This window comes from Eretmochelys imbricata, chromosome 8 (assembly GCF_965152235.1).
Source record: "Eretmochelys imbricata isolate rEreImb1 chromosome 8, rEreImb1.hap1, whole genome shotgun sequence".
Classification (NCBI taxonomy): Eukaryota; Metazoa; Chordata; order Testudines; family Cheloniidae; genus Eretmochelys; species Eretmochelys imbricata.
This window is the reverse complement of record NC_135579.1, coordinates 101,295,692-101,315,407: the sequence shown is the minus strand read 5'-3', so window position 1 is coordinate 101,315,407 and position 19,716 is coordinate 101,295,692. Positions and strand designations below refer to the sequence as shown.

At 44.9% G+C, this 19,716-nt stretch overlaps 1 protein-coding gene across 1 annotated transcript in view; it reads right to left on the bottom strand.

Annotated features, from left to right (window-relative positions):
• TRABD2B (TraB domain containing 2B) overlaps window positions 1-19,716 on the bottom strand; it is a 409,581-nt gene that overhangs the window by 179,411 nt on the left and 210,454 nt on the right. The gene's annotated exons all lie outside the window — the stretch shown is intronic.

Here is a 19,716-nt window from a genome sequence, read left to right as displayed (position 1 = left end):
AGGACCTTCAGCATCCCTCGGGAACTGGCACTTGTGAAACAGGCAGAATATACACAAAAAGAAAAGGAGGACTTGTGGCACCTTAGAGACTAACCAATTTATTTGAGCATAAGCTTTCGTGAGCTACAGCTCACTTCATCGGATGCATCACGAAAGCTTATGCTCAAAAAAATTGGTTAGTCTCTAAGGTGCCACAAGTCCTCCTTTTCTTTTTGCGAATACAGACTAACATGGCTGCTACTCTGAAACCTGGCAGAATATACAATCGTGCTCTCTCTCCCCGTCCCCCGCCACCTTTCAGCTTTTCCCTCTGGCAAAATAAATGGTCATGTCAAATTGTTACACTGTCCCAGAGGGCTAACTGAGTTTTCTCATCCCAGATCTGGAAATCCAATAGGAATGCATTAGCAGAGAAATCTAAGCAACCAGGAGCATTCATTGCTTTTGATCTTTAAATGCACAAGTATCCAAGCTGCCATGAAATAAAACACTTCCTTAAAAAAAAAAGTAATTGTATACTTTTCTATCTCTCATAAAAGGCAGTCAAGTTTAAATGAGTGATCATGTACCTATGCTCGTTAGTGATAGTCTTGGTGGTGATTTATGCTGATTACAGAACCACTGAGCATAAGCTCAGTTTTCAAAGATCCTTACAGGGAAGCCTGTTCTTGAGAAGGTCTATGAATGGTTGGAAGAATGACAACATTTGAGTAGGTGAGACTAATAGAACCTTTATTATTTATTTGCATTATCATAGTTCTTAGGCATCCCCGTCATGGATCAAGACCCTAATCTAGAGTGATCTTATAGGAGGAATTCCCATTCCTAGGAATAATTTGGCTTTATAACCCTGGTGGTTATTTTATTAAAAGTCACAGACCCTTCAGCCCTGTGTTTTCCTGCAGTTTCATCTTCTCTCATTTTTAGCATCAAGAGTATTCTTAATGGTACACACCACCACTTAGGTTGGTTCACTGGGATCTTCTCCCTGTTTTTCTTTGATTACCAGGACATCGTTTTTATCAAGTCATAGAGCAGCATCACATTTTCAGATTATGCTTTGATAATTTATGCTACATAATTCAACAAGGTGGCTGATGAAGGCATAGTTCTGAGCCCCAAAAATGGGCCACCTAGTTCACAGTCAAATTGTTCTATAGCCAATAGAGAGGAAATCCCTTTAATTTTTTGCAGCCAGCTTGGAACTTTCCTATCTTGAGAAATTTTATAGAGTCTGCAAACTTTGCCACCTCACTGTTTATCCCTTTTTCTAGATCATTTATGAATATGTTGAACAGCACTGGCCCCAGTACAGATCCCTGGGGGACACCACTATTTACCTCTCTCCACTGTGAAAACTGACCATTTATTCCTACCCTTTGTTTCCTGTCTTTTAACCAGTTACCAATCCATGAGAGGACCTTCCCCTCTTATCCCAATACCCTTTACTTTGCTAAAGAGCCTTTGGTGAAGGACCTTGTTAAAGGCTTTCTGAAAGTCCAAGTACACTATATCCACTGACTGGATCACCCTGCTCCACATGTTTCTTGACCCTCCCAAAGAATTCTAGTAGATTGAGGAGGCATGATTTCCCTTTACAAAAGCCGTGTTGACTCTTCCCCAACAAATTGTGTTCATGTGTGTGTCTGATAATTCTGTTCCTTACTACAGTTTCAACCAATTCACCTGGAACTGAAGTTAGGCTTACCAGCCTGTAATTGCCAGGATCACCTCTGGAGTCTTATTTTCAAAAACCGGCATTACATTGTACCAGATGACTGGAGGGTAGCTAGAGTCTGATTTAAGTGGTAGGTTACATTCCACAGTTAGTTCTGCCATTTCAAGCCTGAGTGCCTTCAGAACTGTTGAGTGAATATCATCTAGTCCTGGTGATTTATTACTCTTTAATTTATCAATTTGCTCCAAAAGCACCTCATTGTGGGTCATTTCTCCAGGTTTGCCACCGAAATAGAACAGGTTCGGTGTGGGAATCTCCCTCACATTCTCTTCAGTGAAAACTGATGCAAATAATTCATTTAGCTTCTCTGCACTGGCCTTGTCTTCCTTGAGTGCTTCTTTAGCACCTTGATGGCCCAGTGGCCGCACTGATTGTTTGGTCGGCTTCCTTCTTCTCATGCACTTTTACAGCAATTTTTGTTTGTTTGTATCTTTTGCTAGTTGCCCTTCAAATTATTTTTGGCCTACCTAACTATACTTTTACATTTGGCTTGACAGAGTTTATGCTCCTTTCTATTTTCCTCAGAAGGACTGGACTTCCAATTCTTAAAAGATGTATTTTTGTCTCTAAGTGCCTCTTTTACTCTTTTGTTTAGCCATGGTGGGATTTTTTTGGGTCTCTGTTTTTTTTTTTATCATTATTTTATTTGGAGGTATACATGTAGTTTAAACCTTTCTGGTGTTTTTAAAAACTATTTCCATGCAACTTGCAGGCATTTCCCTCTTATAACTGTTCCTTTTAATTTCCATTGAACTTGCCACCTCATTTTGGGGGTAGTTCTCTTTTTTGAAGTTAAATGTTACTGCGGTGGGCTTCTTTAGTATACTCTCCCTACTCCCCCTCCTTACTCCCCCCCCTGCAAAAGGATGTTAAATTTAGTTCCATTATGGTCGCTATTACGGATAGGTACAGCTATATTCCCTGCTTGGACCAGATCCGGTGAACCACTTAGAACTAAATGAAGCATTGCTTCTCCCCTTGTAGGTTCCAGGCCTAGCTGCTCCAAGAAGCAGTCATTAATGGTGGCTAGAAATTTTCATCTCTGCATCCCGTCCTGAGGTGACATGTACCCAGTCATTATGGGGATAGTTGAAATCCCCCATTATTACTGAATTTTCTGGTTTTGTAGCTTCTCCAATCCCTAAGCATTTCACAGTCACGATCACCATCCTGGTCTCGTGGTTGGTAGCATATTCCTATGCTAATACTCTTACTATTCAAGTATGAAATTTCTATCTTAGATATTCTATAGTACAGTTTGAGTCATTTAAGATTTTTCCTATATTTGACTCTTTTTCACAGAGTGTCACTTCCTCACCAGCATGACCTACTCTGTCATTCTTATATATTTTATACCCTGGTATTACCATGTCCCTTTGATTATCATCATTTCCTCAAGTTTCTGTGTTGTCTATTATATCAATATCCTCCTTCAATATCTGGCACTCAAGTTCACACATCTTAGTATTTAGACTTCAAACATTTGTATACAAGGACTTACAAAATTTGTCAAGGTTTTAGCTATCTGCCTTCAAGTGATGCAATTGAATGGGACTTTTTTTTTTGTTTGACAGTTTCTCTTCAGTTCCTACCTGTACTTTATCAACTTCTATCCTCTCTATTTTACTAGGAGATAGAATATCCCCTTTAATAAATCATCCCCTAACGGATGTCTCTGTCCAAGCCATGTGCTCCTCCTCACCTGTTCAGCTTTCCTCCAGTACTTAGTTTAAGAACTCCTCTATGACCTTTCTGGTTCCATTTTGATTTAGGTGGAGCCCATCTTTCCTGTATAGAACGGGTGATGGGTATAATAGGGCATGTGGCCCTCCCCTTCCCCCCTCCCCGGTTGGCTCCCCTGGCCCACCACCACTCACCACATGCATCCCGCAATGGCAGCTCGTGGTGCCAGCTATGGGGCTGGAGAACATGGCGGTGACAGGTCTTGCCCAAATCTGTTCAGGAACTGCATTTCTGAGTGATGGGGCTCTGGGGCAGCAGGTTCCCTGTGCTGGCCAGCCAGGGAGATGCCCTGGTAGCGCATCAGAGGGCATTCGGGAACTCACAGCTCTGGTGGATCTGGAGTGAATCCTGCCAGCTTTAACCTCAACCCAGACTCACAGCAGGGCTCAGCAGCTCCACTTTCTCCACCACTGGGTCCAAACGTTAGGTATAAGCCAGGCTCCTGCTCCCAGAGAGAGGCACCAGCCAATGGCCCTGGCTTGCAGAGCTGGGCAACAAGCCCCCCGCCCCAACGCCCAGGACCTCAGAAATCCAGCCTCAGTGCCCAGACCCCGACTGCCCAGTTGGAAAGTGAGACCCTTGCTGTCACCAGAACAAGAAGAGAGGCGGGACGCACACAGCGAGGGGGCTGAAGGAGAGGAGGGACGCACGCAGTGAGCAGCAGTGGGGGGCTGAGCGTGGGCAGGGCCGTGGGTGGAAGAGGCGGGATGGGGAGCTAGCATACCCCAGAAGAAGCTTCACATGCCACCTAGGCTATATAGGTTCATCCTTTTTCAAAAGGTTCCCCAGTTCCTAATAAACCTGAATCCCTCCTCCGAACACCATCATCTCAGCCATGCACTCAGACCCTGCAGTGCTGCCTGTCTAACTGGACCTGCGTGTGGGCCTGGAAGCACTTTAGAGAGTGCAACCATGTAAATCCTGGACTTCAATCTCTTGCCTAGCAGCCTAAATTTGGCCTCCAGGACCTCTCTCCTACCGTACTCTATGTCACTGGCACCTATACATGCCATAGAATATCAGGGTTGGAAGGGACCTCAGGAGGTCATCTAGTCCAACCCCCTGCTCAAAAGCAGGACCTATCCCCAATTAAATCATCCCAGCCAGGGCTTTGTCAAGCCTGACCTTAAAAACTTCTAAGGAAGGAGATTCCACCACCTCCCTAGGCAACGCATTCCAGTGTTTCACCACCCTCCTAGTGAAAAAGTTTTTCCTAATATCCAATCTAAACCTCCCCCACTGCAACTTGAGACCATTACTCCTTGTCCTGTCCTCTTCTACCACTGAGAATAGTCTAGAACCATCCTCTCTGGAACTACCTCTTAGGCAGTTGAAAGCAGCTATCAAATCCCCCCTCATTCTTCTCTTCCGCAGACTAAACAATCCCAGTTCCCTCAGCCTCTCCTCATAAGTCATGTGTTCCAGACCCCTAATCATTTTTGTTGCCCTTCGCTGGACTCTCTCCAATTTATCCACATCCTTCTTGTAGTGTGGGGCCCAAAACTGGACACAGTACTCCAGATGAGGCCTCACCAATGTTGAATAGAGGGGGACGATCACATCCCCCGATCTGCTCGCTATGCCCCTACTTATACATCCCAAAATGCCATTGGCCTTCTTGGCAACAAGGGCACACTGCTGACTCATATCCAGCTTCTCGTCCACTATCACCCCTAGGTCCTTTTCTGCAGAACTGCTGCCTAGCCATTCGGTCCCTAGTCTGTAGCTGTGCATTGGGTTCTTCCGTCCTATGTGCAGGACCCTGCACTTATCCTTATTGAACCTCATCAGATTTCTTTTGGCCCAATCCTCCAATTTGTCTAGGGCCCTCTGTATCCTATCCCTGCCCTCCAGCGTATCTACCACTCCTCCCAGTTCAGTATCATCCGCAAATTTGTGGAGAGTGCAATCCACACCATCCTCCAGATCATTTATGAAGATATTGAACAAAATCGGCCCCAGGACCAACCCCTGGGGCACTCCACTTGACACCGGCTGCCAACTAGACATGGAGCCATTGATCACTACCCGTTGAGCCCGACAATCTAGCCAACTTTCTATCCACCTTATAGTCCATTCATCCAGCCCATACTTCTTTAACTTGCTGACAAGAATACTGTGGGAGACCGTGTCAAAAGCTTTGCTAAAGTCAAGATACAATACATCCACTGCTTTCCCTTCATCCACAGAACCAGTAATCTCATCATAGACGGCGATTAGATTGGTCAGGCATGACCTTCCCTTGGTGAATCCATGCTGACTGTTCCTGATCACTTTCCTCTCATGTAAGTGCTTCAGGATTAATTCTTTGAGGACCTGCTCCATGATTTTTCCAGAGACTGAAGTGAGGCTCACTGGCCTGTAGTTCCCAGGATCCTCCTTCTTCCCTTTTTTAAAGATTGGCACTACATTAGCCTTTTTCCAGTCATCCGGGACTTCCCCTGTTCGCCACGAGTTTTCAAAGATAATGGCCAATGGCTCTGCAATCACAGCCGCCAGTTCCTTTAGCAACCATGAGTACCAACTCCTCTCCAGCACTGCCCAAAAATCTATCTACATGTCTTGAGAAGTCTGAAACCTTTGCAGCTGGCAGACGATTCACCATGAAGTTCTCCTGATCATCACACATCCACTATTTCTAATAATTGAATCCCTCTGTCTCTACCTAATAACAGGGTTCCCTTCCCCAGGAGTCGTATCCTGAGTGCAAGAAGACACCATGACATTATTTAGAAGGAGGGTCCAAACTATGGGATCATTTCCCTCCACTCCAACTTGATATTCTCCTTCCCCGAGACTTTCATCCACATCAACAGCGCACAGGCTGTTAGATGAGACTTTCCAGGACAGAGCAGAGCAGTCCCACCCCCAGACTATGCACCTCTCTGTTTTTGCTCCTCCAGTTCAGCCACTCTGGTCTCAAGAACCCATACTCTGTCTCTGAGGATCATGAGTTGCCGGCGCTAAATGCACACATATGCCACTTGTCCACAAGGCAGGCAATCATACACGCTGCATGCAGTGCAATAAACTGAATAACCTCCACTGCCAGACTTCTGCCTGCATTACTTTTACTCTTGCAGGATTTTTGTGTGTGTTCTTTCTGGGGTGGGGGTAGGATTACTGGGCTAAGTTTAGAGTATGTTTATTAGGTGTATCTGGCTCTCACATTCCCTTTCTATACTGCCTTGCCAAACTCCTCTGGTTGCTAGCTCTTCTAGTCGCTTAGGGGCTGGTTTTTAAACCCCTGTTCTCCCAGAGTTAGCCCTGCCCCCTGCTCAAGGAATCTTAAAGGGATGAGGGATCAAAGGATGGCAGGCTGCAGCCTTGTTCGGAAGCACTCAGCCTTGCCTAACAGACCCTAGGCTCAGCCCCTAGCCCGCCAAGCACACCGTCAATTTCAGGTCAGCTTCATTTTCTGGTTCTCCTGAACTCGCCGAGAAACTGCAGAAGGGTGTTTGGACCTGACCCTACAAATCCTGACCCACTCCCCCAAATAAACCCATTGATTTGAAAGGAATTACTCATGCATGAGTAGGCCTAAGGGTTGCAGGGTTGCGTTTATTGACCCAGCTTTATTCACATGTTTAAGACATGGAAGTCCATCCCAGGGAACACAACAGGTGTGCTCACCTGCTTAAAACCAAATGTGTGTAAACATTGACACAACTGAGTTTTTTATTTGTTTAAAAACCTGTTGCCAGTGGGTGGGTGCTTTAATTAATGGAAACATTCTTTTGTCTCTCTACACAATATAAGTTGGGTATAAAATGTGATCCTTTTAAATAATAAAAAAATACAACAACTTATATGTAGCCTTAGCAGAATGTGGGTTTTTAAATATAAAATTGACAGATATCAATGCTTATTTTTAAGCTTTTTCAATGTAAATAGTTGGCAAAATTAGGGGGTTTGAGCATTTTTTTTTAATTTTTATCCATTTAAATTTCCACAATTGTGATAGGTTACCGGTGGTTCAGACAACGGGAAGGGAGGTCAGGCAAATATTTCATGATAGTAGATGCTGAGATTCCATATGCTAATGCTTTATATGACTGTTAAAAACCAAATTGTCATCACATGTCAAAATATACAAAGCAGATATCCTTAAATCAAACTCTAAGGAGTTTTCAAGGAACATTTGTCTTACTCATGCCAATCTGTAAATTTCTATCATCATCAGTAGAAACATTCTGTTTGCGTGTTCAGTGAAATAGAAGTTTACACACCTTTACCAATAAAAAATCTAATCCTGCCAAGCCTAAATATAATAACATATGAAAATAAAGTTAGAGGACTAGGGTACCCATCCCCATGTGGGAAACACTCTAGTCCACACCTGAGCAGCGTTGTTAAAAATCATCAGCCTGCAGGAAGGTTTTCAGCGAAAGCATGTGGGGAAACCCTCTGCTCTCACTTCCCCATTAACATTTTTCTAAAGCTTTCATTTTTATTAGTCAAATGTTTAGAATCCACAGGAAATCCTAGGATGAGCCATTTCCTCCTTTGGCTATAGCCCTTGGGGGAAAGCGCAGAGCCTTTCAAAGGTTAAAAATCCTTTAAACCATGCTTTTCACAGCTTTTTCAAATTACGAATATGCTCAGCTTGGATTTTATGGGGCATGAAAGATGGTGACATTTAGACTGCGGGTGGGGGAAGGATTGGACTTTTTGTAGAAAAGCCGGCAGAGCAGTCGAAAGCTGTGTGGGAAGCTATAATGGGATATTAGGCCCTGGTTCTGCAAGAGGACCGACAACAGGATACAGCCCCAGCAGCTTCACTAGATACATATACAGTTGCAAAATAAAAACAAATATAAGCAAGTAAAAAGCTCCAAAATTCTTAAATTTTTCTGATGTGTTGGCTATTTTGTGTTAGGATGTCGTTAACATCTAAGGAGGCTTAGAACAGTGGTCCCCAAACTTTTGAGTGTTGCGTTCCCCCTTGCCCCTGTCCACCCCACCTGGAGCAGGGGCTGCAACTCTGGAGGGGGACGGGGACGGGCTAAGGGGGCCGAGGGTGGGGTGGAGATGCAGCCGTACTGCGGTGAAGGCCGGGACCTGGGCCCATGGCTGGGAGCAGAGCCATGGCCAGTGGCTGGTGCGGGGTTGTGAGAGGAGACATGCTCAGAGTCAGGATGGGGACAGGCCAGGCACGGGGCTGGAAGCTGGGGACATATCTGGGGGACTGGAGGACTGGAGCAGAGCTGGGGGAAGGGAGGATGCGTGGGTGGTCCCCCCAGCACCCCAGATGTTCCTCCACACCCCGCTAGTAGGGTTGTCAACTTTCTAATAGCACAAAACCAAACACCCTTGCCCTGCCCCTACCTCAGCCTTGCCCATTCTCTGAGGCCCTGTCCCCACTCACTCCAGCCCTCCTCCCTCAGTCGCTCGCTCTCCCCGACCCTCACTCGCTTTCACTGGGCTGGGGTAGGGGGTTGGAGTGTGGGAGGGGGTGAGGGCTCCAGCTGGGGGTGTGGGCTCCAGAGTGGGGCCAGAAATGAGGGGTTCCGGGTGCGGGAGGGGACTCTGGGCTGGGGCGAGGGGTTAGGGTGTGGGAGGAATTGGGGATGCAGGCTCTGGGAGGGAGTTTGGGTGCAGGAGGGGGCTCAGGGCTGGGATAAGGGGTTGGGGTGTGGGAACAGGTACGGGCTCCAGCCAGCCGGCCCTTACTTCAGGCGGCTCCCGGTCAGTGGTGCAGTGGGGCTAAGGCAGGCTCCCTGCCTGCCCTGGCTCCACTCTGCTCCCGGAAGCGGTCGGTGTGCCCAGCCCCTAGGCTGAGGTGCAGCTAGGCGGCTCTGTGCTGTGCGCACGGCCCATGGCCACAGGCGCTGTTCCTGGCCAGTGGGAGCTGCAGAGCCAGCGCTGGGGGTGGGGGTGGCATGCGGAGCTTCCCTGATTGCCCTTCTGCCTGGGGGGCCGCAGGGACATGCTGGCCACTTCCAGGAGCTCTACGGAGCCAGGGCACCTGCCTTAGCCCCACTGTGCTACTGACCTTAACGGCCTGGTCGGCGCTGCTGACCAGAGCAGCCAGCGTCCCTTTTCAACTGGGCTTTCTGGTCAAAAACCGAACGCCTGGCAACCCTACCCCCTAGGGGTGCACGTCCCTCACTTTGGGGACCTCTAGCTTAGAAGGATTAGATTTTTATCTGTGATGTCGGTAAATGTTGATTTCATCATACACACAGAAACCAACCAAAAAATATTTCCATCAATAATAATGGAAATTTACAAATAGGCCGAAAGCAGGAAAAATCCTGCTTGAGAACTTATTAGAGTTTGATTACAGGACACTTGCTTTGTATATTTTGACGTGGGATGTTGACAATTTGGTTTTTTAATGATAAATCTTTAATTTTGAGTCGGCAATCTTGAAATTAGTGTCTGATCTCCCCTCCCATTGTCTGATCCACCTGTAATTTCCCACAACGGTGTAAATTTACATTGATAAAAATAAAAATGCTTAAAACCCATAATTTTTCCAAAATTGTAAATGAAAAAAAGCTTAAAAATAAACATTGATATCTGTCAAAAATTACAAAAAATAAGGTTTAATTCTGCCAAGCCTAGTTATTTTTATACACTTACAATTTTTTTTTAAACACTGTATTGTTTTTATCATAAAATATAATGGAACTTTATTTTTTTTAATGACCCTTCAGTGCATTCTACATTTTGCTTTTGTTCTTTGTTATTTAGTTATGATCCTTGAAACTACACAGAAATTCATTTAATCATAACTCGAAACCAGAAGCAGTGCTCATCTCTTTAACAGTAGAATTCTCTGCTGACATTGAAGTCCAGCTAGTAGGATGCAGATAAACATAATGCAATAAAATACTTGACACTGCCATGGTACCAAGGATCTCAAAGTGCTTTCCAGACAATGAACTAACTGCCCCATGGCTCATAAGGTCTTGTACTATTTTTCCATTTTGCAGATGGGAAAACTGGGACTGAAAAGTTAAGTCACTCACTTAAAGTCACAGAGGGAATCAGGAACCACCATGAACCTGGAACTTCAGAGTGTCTTCTCCTGTGATTTAAGCAGCAGACCAAGCAGCCCCTCAACAACTGAGGTCTTAATTAAGTAAAACACTTAAATACATGCTCAATTTTAAGCACATGTGGTTTTGCTGAATCAGGGCCTCAGGGCCCTGGCTTTTCAATGGTGCTCAAGACCCATAGGTTCCCATTTTGTTTTAAAGGAATTCAGAACCTTTGGAAAAAAAATCAGGGAAGTTATTTAGGTGACCAACGTATGAAAATTTGACTTTGGGCTTTAAACATCAGTTCTTTCTGAATTATTGGATTTTTTAAAAAGGTACTATTTTATTTTTTTCAAAGCGAAAGAAGTATTTTAGACGTTATTTTTGCCTATTCATTCAACCGCACTGATCTTCCACACATGTCATGGACAAAGTTACTTTTGAGTGAAGCATGAACTTTCAGACAAAAAACGAAGGGATAGGAGCTGTTGAAAAGATGAGGTTTAGATCTGAGACACGTTCCTCAGCTTTCTCTGGGTTGAGAGCAGCACCCATAGAGCTACCCAAGAGGGTCTATTGTAGGATGGAAAGTGGGTTAATAAAGCCAGGCTGACATGCACATACACAAGCCAACCAATGGTAGGACTCCCCTACACGTATATTTTTCAAGAGCCATAAACTTGACACACTCAGTCCCATAGTTCAAACCTGACAATTGTGCTGGAGTCTTTCTCCAATTCTTAGCACACTCTTTGGAGTGGATTCTATGGGCCATTTCCTTCAGGGTCAGGTTAAAGCCATTTTAAAGCCTAGATTTATTTTTTTACACTGCTTGGCTGATGTCACAAAAACAGTGTCATTTCTCTTTTTTTGCTCCATCTCAACCCCGGTGACCTCCAGCCTAAATCTCTATCTCAGTTAAGTCTCCCAGAGGTGCTTAAGATTACCGAAGAACTGACTTAAAAATAAACATACTTAGAGCTGACTGCCCATAGACGGTCCCACCTCATAAATACAGCAGACAGTATTTGTTCTGGGAAGAGATGGGAAAATTATGATTTGGTCTTTGGGAAAGAGCATTTTTATTCATGCGATTTATGAGCCGTATATGCATGCACTTGGGAAGCAGTTTCACCAGAACAGTACTTGGGAAGCAGTTTCCAGTTTTTTAAAGAGGCTTTTAACTGAACAAGCTCAGAAAACATTAGGTGGGCCATACGCTGCCAGACTGTGGACTTCCTACTCCAAAGGCAGAGCACCTTCCTACACCAAAAGTCTCATTAGTCCAGAGTTTAAGATGCTAGCCAGGATTTAGAAGACATGAGCTCAATTCTGCACCCTCCCACAGACTTCCTGGCTGTCCTTGAACAAATTCATTTGGGGCACGTCTACACTATTTAAAAACCTACGTTAGTGAATCCAAGCTCCCACCCAAGCCTGTATGTCTACATAGATGTTTTACTGCCATAGTATGAGCCTGAGTCTGTAGACCCAGCCTCAGACACTTGCCGCTACAGGCCATAAAATGCAGTATAGACATACCCTTAATCTTTGTGTCTCAGTTTCCTCCATCTGCAAAATGGGTATAATAGCACTTCCTAACCTCATGTGCATTAAAGATACAGTGATTGAGGCCATGTAACTAATTAGGATAGACTTCAACCAAACAAAAGCAATACACCAGTGAGCGTAGGGGGGTTACAGTCTGGCTCATAATTAATTCTAGAAAGAGCTGATACCAGATAATCACAACCACAAAGGCAAAGAAACTAACAAACTTGTGCCTATCAGGAAACAGTTGCATCAATTAAGGATGGACAAACTAGTTCCTTTGAAATAAGAAGCCCCCATACTCCAAACATGAACTGAATCCAAACAAAGGTTTGAAATTTCATTTGGCTTATAATTTTTTCCCTTTCATTTCTGTACTATCTGATTTCAACTGGACCAGAATGAGACCATCCAGATACTTAAGGGAGGGTGCTAATGGATGACTTCCAGTCATTGTTAATAGCAGCATGAATGTGTATTTAAGGTAATGGGGACAATTCAGACCTTGCTCTGTACTGTTTTTGACCCCTATATAAACTCTTTGGACAAGCTTCTCTCACACAGAGGCACTCTTGCGTTTGTCAATCCCAGATCTCACAATAGGGATGAGGATCCATTTGTTCTAGTCCCAGGACACACACACACACCACACACAACACACACACACAGACAGTCTGTGTCCCAAAGAGCTTGCAATCAACCTGACATCAATCTGCTGAAGATGGGCTACAGCTGTGCTTGGAACACAATTCCTTGACCTGCTCTGTCCATGTTCTCCTTCTTAATCCCAATTTAAAAAACCACTCCTTCCATGTAGCCAGTGAACCACAAGGCCCTGATCAGCACTACCCTTACAACACTTCCAGCCTCTGATCCCCTGGGGGGCTGTCTGTATATATTATTAATTGTATTGGTCAGCTTAGGTTGTAAGATCCTTAAGAATGGGCAGTTGGGGAGGATTCTGCTAACATTGAAGTCAATAGGAGCTTTGACATGAATCTCAAGAAGAACAGGATCAGGACATTTCTTCTATTCAGTGCCAATCATTCTTGCCCTCAACCACAAACAATGTCTGTGCTGATAGATGGTTGCTTTTTTTTCTTGCTGTCTTTCCTGCGGGATCAAGGGCTCTGATCCCACAATTAGATACATGTAGGCAGGCTACTTATGCCTATGTGCAGTCCCATTGCATTCCCCGGGCTCTACAGAGGCCCAAATGCAAGGTTGGGACCATAGTGAGTAACTCAACCTGTTACTCTGACACCGAGGAAATATTTTTCCTCTGGAAAAAATCTCACTAGAAGGATTCAGATATAAATGAAAAACAAGGATTACAAAATCTAACACACACATGCCCGCACCAATCCACTTGAATGGTTAAGACATTTATTTCCAGCTTCAAAAGACTAAATGAAAAAAACACCCTGGAATAAAAATGGATATAGAAAAGCTGTACTGGACTGCTTGTCTCCAAGGGGGCTGGCATTCTATAAAAACCATGGGCATGGATATACCAGGAGCGGCATCTGTGAAAATCACACTGGAAGTTTGAACTTCATTGTCACCAGCAGGCAGAAGGAGGGGCCTGAGGTTTTAATGAGATGATGGTTTTGATCAAGCACCTCCATTTAAAGAAAATAGCTCTAAAAAAGCCTTCCCACCTTCTCCAATTAGGAGGTGAAGGGCCTGCACATGTATACGGGCTATGCTCAGAAAATCTGGGGCTTTTCAATAAAAGCCTATTCTGCAGGCGATTTACTTCATTCGCCAGCATATGGCGAGCTGAAACTCCACCTGTTCTAAAGAACCTTCTGAAGCTTCAATAAATCACATTTTATTGTGCCACAAACCCGCAGCTCCAGATCGAGAGTTTCAAGGCCATTACTGAAAGCAGCGACCTGTCTGCTATAGCTTAAGAGACGAAATCACAGCTCCTCTTGTTTTGAGCCTATCTGAAACGTTTGCACGCCTGGATACTGATCACATACAACATTTACACGATGGTCACAATTCTTCACTGTGTCCAATTATTTTCCTTTTCACATCACACAGAAGGTAGTTTTCCACTCCACTTTTGTGACAGATTCTGTTCCATTTAGGGTTTATTTCCTGCGATGCTCACCGACCACCAAATAGAATAATAGAAGATTAGGGTTGGAAGAGACCTCAGGAGGTCATCTAGTCCAACCCCCTGCCCAAAGCAGGACCAACCCCAACTAAATCATCCCAGCTAGGGCTTTGTCAAGCCAGGCCTTAAAAACCTCTTAGGATGGACATACCACCACCTCCCTAGGTAACGCATTCCAATGTTTCACCACCCTCCTAGTTAAATAGTGTTTCCTAATATCCAACCTAGACCTCCCACACTGCAATTTGAGACCATTACTTCTTGCTCCTAGTTTGAGGATGTAAAAGCCTCTGTAGTTTTTTCAACTGTAAACTATATATAATAATGGAACCTAGGAGAATAAATTGACCTTACGTGGTGGCCTTGTTTCACATTCAAAATGGGGTATTATACTAGAACATTTTGATTTTATCGAAACAAAACATGTTGATAAGTTCATTTTGATGTTTCTGAATCATTTTTCCCCCAGGACTTCTGTTTGATGGAAAATTTCGCCTTTTTTATCCTAATTTGGGACAAACAAATTGCAAAATCTTGGCGTTTCCTCTGGGAAGGAAATTCTGTTTTCCAACCAGCTCTATCTTGACAGCTTTGAATCAAGACCGGATCTCTTTCTAAAAAAAGATGTTACAGCACAAACAGAAGTGATTGTACTTGCAGTAGCCACCCTGAGGGAGATTCTCTAGCCTCTGCTATGCAGACCAGCTAATAATAATGGTCCCTTCTGGCATTAAAATCCATGACTCTATGAAATATGGATGCTTTTGCAGAAGACCATGGTTCCTTTTATTATAGTCCTTGGAACCCACTGAACGTTGGTGACAGCTTGGCTCCATGTCCATAACCTTTTTTGTTTTTTCCAAGACAACACTACTATCTTCAAGCCTTTAGCTAGGCTTGTCTGCACTATCTTTTAAAATTTGTCTTGCTGAAATACAACTTAGCATCACAATGCTAAAACACCTGCACACTTGTGACTGCAAACTGGAGGTCTTTTAGAAATAAGACATGGGAGTTTGATGGCCAGATAAGATTCCCAAGGCCTTGCTAACACTGGCCAAACCCGTTTGCTAGAATGATAGACAGAAATTTAGTTCATGGTTTACACAGAAGGACCAGACAGAGAGTTAAAGGTACCTGCAAGAGATGGGTTTGGGTGTGTCATAAATATAAAGGGAAGGGTAAACCCCCTTTGAAATCCCTCCTGGCCAGGGGAAAGCTCCTCTCACCTGTAAAGGGTTAAGAAGCTAAAGGTAATCTCGCTGGCACCTGACCAAAATGACCAATGAGGAGACAAGATACTTTCAAAAGCTGGGAGGAGGGAGAGAAAAAAGGGTCTGTGTCTGTCTTATGCTGGTCTTGGCCGGGGATAGACCAGGAATGGAGTCTTAGAACTTTTAGTAAGTAATCTAGCTAGGTATGCGTTAGATTATGATTTCTTTAAATGGCTGAGAAAAGAATTGTGCTGAATAGAATAACTATTTCTGTCTGTGTATCTTTTTTGTAACTTAAGGTTTTGCCTAGAGGGGTTCTCTATGTTTTTGAATCTAATTACCCTGTAAGATATCTACCATCCTGATTTTACAGGGGGGATTTCTTTATTTCTATTTACTTCTATTTTTTATTAAAAGTCTTCTTGTAAAAAACTGAATGCTTTTTCATTGTTCTCAGATCCAAGGGTTTGGGTCTGTGGTCACCTATGCAAATTGGTGAGGCTTTTTATCCAACATTTCCCAGGAAAGGGGGGGTGCAAGTGTTGGGAGGATTGTTCATTGTTCTTAAGATCCAAGGGTCTGGGTCTGTAGTCACCTAGGCAAATTGGTGAGGCTTTTTACCAAACCTTGTCCAGGAAGTGGGGTGCAAGGTTTTGGGAAGTATTTTGGGGGGAAAGACGCGTCCAAACAGCTCTTCCCCAGTAACCAGTATTAGTTTGGTGGTGGTAGCGGCCAGTCCAAGGACAGCGGGTGGAATATTTTGTACCTTGGGGAAGTTTTGACCTAAGCTGGTAAAGATAAGCTTAGGAGGCTTTTCATGCAGGTCCCCACATCTGTACCCTAGCGTTCAGAGTGGGGGAGGAACCTTGACAGGGTGTGTGAATGGGTAACCCCTTCAGCTCTTGGAAACCCTGGCTAGTAAGCCCTCTGGCTGAATTAACTGGTATATACAGTCCACCAGAGCACCTCCACCAGTTCTTTCTGCTGCATGCTCCAGGTACATCACAACCTAACAGCAATCATATAGCACCCCCTTTCCTGCTCCCTCACTCAGCCTTTTATATGGCTTGCTTTCTTCTCAGCGCTCTCCAGCCGGCGAGCTTGTGAGCTCATCAGGCTCCCACGATCCCTTCCCGAACCCACACGGCTGAAGCCCCTCCTGTTCTAACTACAGCCAGTGCCCTGGGGATTTAAGTGATCAGGGTGTTGGTTTCCAACGGGCAAAACTGTAGCTGCTAACAGCACTCTGCCCCCGTGCCCTTTCTGGCTCTCTCGAAGGAAGGTCCGAAATGAAGCAATGAGAAAACTCACAGCCCAAATCTGAGGCCTCAGATGAGACTTCCTGCAAAACCAGTGCAGCCTCTAGGAATAAGCATTTGCTAGGTAAGGCCTAGGTATAAGTTGAGGCTTGTAGGCTCTTTGTGGAACTTCCTGAAGACCTGTACAACAAGAGTGTAGCTAAACTTATCAAGGCCTAAAAAAGCATTACCATAAGCAGCTAATCAAGAGTAACCCTAGCTCATAAGATAGAATAAGGCCACAAGCAGGTATGACTCAGCTGCTGACAGGGAACCGCAATTTGCCAGCTGATATTAGCTTGAGATATTTGAAGTTAGGAACACCAATGGCAGTTCTAACCACAAGAATGCCATGGGAGCCAACTGACGTATATGCTAATCAGCGTGAGGGAAATGGCCTGGCAACCTATTGGAGTTAGCTGGTGGGGCGTGGAAGTCCAAATAAGGAAAAAGGGCTGAACCCCCTACTGAATATGCATTAGGCAGAGTGACCTTAGCGTAACGCATTATAAGAGCTGCATCCTGGCCTGTGTGCCTTGAAAGATGCCAGGATGCTGACCACTGGCGAGGAGGAGGAGGAGTAGCAGCACTTCAGGGGGTTTCTCCAAAGGATGATGGGAGTATCAGTCCCAACGCTTATTGCAGATTCTCTTGCTGGGACGGAGTGTTGGTGACTTTGCTCACTGTGTTAATAAAACGATTGCAAATTCAGAAGGTTTTTTCCCCTTAGTGTCAGAGTTGCTTCCGTGCACATTGGGCTTCCCAGATTAATAGTAATTCTAACAACACTGGGTCTGACCTTGGGACAAGACCCTGCCAGACCACACAGTGCTAACTGGGAATTCTTAAGTAATTAATATAATTAAAATACAATCAAGAGATCAGGCAACACCAGGGGAAATCAGACTGGATGCTCTTGATCTTTCGAAGGTAAAAAATGGGCAAGAAAAAACAAAAAAAATTTTTTGGGGGGAGGGGGAAATCCAGGCCTTCTTTATCCAATATAAAGTAGTAAAGGAAGGGCATAAACCTATCCCTTCCCGTGCCCCATTTCCAGGTCACATTTAAGGAGTCCCCAAAGCTTTTCCTTCCATCAAAAAATGCTTCCAGTCCTTGAAATCTCCCATGGACTTACCCCAGACTCTCTGTACTCCCCCACAGGTTCTCCCTGCCTGCCCAGAACCAGGGTCCTCTATGCGACTGGTTTTCAAACTGTGGGGCAACCTCCCCCCGCTCCAGATTATCAGGGTGTGAGGGGTGGGATGCAGGGCTGTTGCCAGCTGGGTGTCCAAGCCCAGGGAGAGCATGCAGGGAGTCCCCAGCAGTTGGGTGGGGAGTGCATAGGGACCCTGTCACAGTTTGGCAGCAGCCTCTCTCTCTTCCCTACCCTCCCCACCCCCCTTAGGGTATTCCCTGCATGCCTTGCCCTGCTCTGGCTATCCAATTGGCCACAACCCCAATTATTTTAAACCATCTGGAACCAGTGGGAGCAAAAGGCTTGGGATGGGGAGGTGGGAGGGAAGAGCGAGGAGCCCTGGTCCACTCTGCACTGCATTGCCAACGAGCTTCTCTGAGGCGAGTCATTTTGTGCCCCAGATGGTGGGAGCTGGGGTGGGAGGGGGGCTATTATGTGACTCCCATGGAGAAGAGAGTTCAGTAAAAAAGTTTGGGAACTTCTGCCTCTTTATAACCTTTCCTTCTTTTCCCTGCAGCTTCCACCAAGGCCGTATGGCCCAGGGGTTAGTGTGCTTCACCTAGGATGTGGGCAACCCTGCATTCAATTCTCCGTTCCACCATGGACTTCCTGAATGGTCTCAGGCAGGACTCTTAGGGTGTGTCTACACTGCAACTTGGAGAGCGCTTCCCAGCTTGGGTAGACAGGTGCGCTTGCTCTGCTCAAGTTAGCATGCTAAAAACAGCAGCGTCACCAGGGGTAACAGCTCGGGCTAGATGTCTGAGCACAAACCCTCTCAGATTCCCTGGGTACACACTATGGTGGCTAGACTGACTTGCCCCCGACTACGTTGCTACTTTAGTGTGCTAGCTGAAGCACATGTCTGTCTAGCCACACTGGGAAGCACACTCCCAGCTGCAGTGTTGACATACCCTCAGTCTCTCTGTGCCTCAGTTCCCCATCTGTACAATGGGGACAATCACACTCCCCTACCTCACAGGAGTGTTGTGAAGAGAAATACATTAAAAATCGTGAGGCACTCACATACTACAGTAATGGGAGCCATAGAGGCACTTTAGATAGATAGATATACGGACAATGTGTTCACATGACTCCTGGAGCTGGCGATTTATGAAAAAATAGATCGCAATAAGATTTGTAATAAGATTGAGAGAGTACAAAATTAGATGGTAAGCTCTTTAGGAAAGAGAATATCTTGTTGTTCTGTGCCTACCACAATGGCATCTTGTTCTGTGTTTGGGGCGCCTCAATACAAATAATCCATGATAAGAGGCAACTGTCTAGTAAACCTATCACTACAGTGTCCAGATTGGGATCAGAATGCAGGAACTCCTAGTCCTTCAGCAAATCCACTACACCTTGCCCTATGAGGATAGACTGTAATTTACCGCTGTTGGGTTTTTGGTTCTCTGGATCTGAACAGGAATTGAAATATATACTTTTAGGGCAAATAAGTGGCCTAAAGGGGAAAGAAATGCTGATATTCCAGATTAACAAAAGGGAGTAAAGCGTTTTCCCCAATCCCTACGATTCCATCTACTTCCAGAAGACAGGTAGTCCCCTCGCTGTTCCTAACTCACATGTGTTATTGCAAGGAATTAGCGAGCTGTGAAACCCACCTAATGAGGTCAGCATCAGGAAATCGCTCTGAAAAATGGTTCCAGTGGGAGCTACTAAAATGATGCCCCCAGAGTCCAGAAGGAACATTGGATGCCTCTGAATATCAGGCAGCAAGGACACTCAATAGGAGTGAGTGTGACTTTTCTTTTGTTTCTATAAAAGGGGCGGCCAAGAAAAAGTGAAACTATTAACTCATCCACTGGAATTTCTGCTCACAAAACTGTGCCCCCTATTAAAATT